General features: G+C 45.0%; 1 pseudogene; it reads right to left on the reverse strand.

Moving 5' to 3' along the window:
- Nucleotides 1-282: 282 nt before the first annotated feature.
- LOC140615228 (mitochondrial pyruvate carrier 1 pseudogene) lies at nt 283-990 on the reverse strand (annotated as a pseudogene).
- Nucleotides 991-1,201: the final 211 nt, after the last annotated feature.

The raw sequence follows: 1,201 nt of genomic DNA on the forward strand, positions 1-1,201 counted from the left end.
GGCTCCAGGGTTTCAGTGCGACCTCTGGCAGCCGACTGCATGAACCAAAGCTCTCACCTAACGGTAGCGCAGTGCACAATCATTTATCTGTGTTTGCCAGGGGGCCAGAGCTCGGGCGGGGGAGGGCTTGTTTTCTTGACACACAGCACAGCATGCTAACAGAGTACACCATTGACTTCATTTGTACTTAGTTACGTTGGTCAGTATAAGAGGATGCATTGAGGGTTCATCTTTCTTGAATATTGGTTTTCAGTAAAGAAAGTTAAATGGATAAAAAAAACTGGCGATGACAGTGTAAGTATGGCCAGCTGTCGGTGGTCTCATGGTCATTAAAGAGTTAAAGATTCTGAGTATTTAAGTGCTAATAATTACAATTTTTATCCAATTTTTTATTAAGTAAATTCTAGCAAGTAATATACATATTACTGCAGATAAAACCATCATTGGGAATTATTAAATTGATTGCATATTTTGAGCTACTCTTTATGAAGAGAAGTAAAATACTTGGTATGTGTAAGGCAGCAGAGAGTTGGCTTAGGGACTCTCAGCTATTTCTAGAAAAATTGGTTAGTAAAAATAGCATTCAGCTTATTTTCCTTAGCAAGACTATTCTGAGGATGGAATCTGTGACTCAGCAGCAGTGCAGACGCTGTCCCTTCAAACACCTGGTTGCCCATTTTCCACTGTTATGCTGATGCCTTTTTACTCATCTCATGTTTGATTAGGCGTCCTCCCTGAATGAGCTGGTCTACTTCATTTGTGGCATGGCATGCAAACAGAAGCCAGGTTCAAGGCTGGACCTTGTAGGCAAATCTCATGAATGTCAAGGAGTAACAACAGAGGGCAAATGTCATCTGCCCACTGATAATCTCTGGAGACTTTTTCATGTCATTGATGGCAGCAATGGGAAGACCCCAGTTGGCTACAGGGCCCCAGAAATGCGTACTCATGAGGCAGTCCCAAAAGTCCTTGCTCCGGACATAGTCTGCCACCAACAAGAAATGTTGGCGAGGATGTGGAGAAAGGGGAACCCTCTTGCATTGTTGGTGAGAGTGCAAACTGGTGCAGCCACTCTGGAAAAGTGTCCCCAGGACAGGAGAGCCCAGCCTGGAGAAGCAGGAGTTTCACCATTCTTCCCGGACAGGAAGGCGCTCTCAGGGAGTTAGAGCAGGATCCCAGGAGGGCAGGGATGACCTCAGAC

The sequence above is a fragment of the Canis lupus genome, chromosome 23 (genome assembly GCF_048164855.1).
Source record: "Canis lupus baileyi chromosome 23, mCanLup2.hap1, whole genome shotgun sequence".
Classification (NCBI taxonomy): Eukaryota; Metazoa; Chordata; class Mammalia; order Carnivora; family Canidae; genus Canis; species Canis lupus.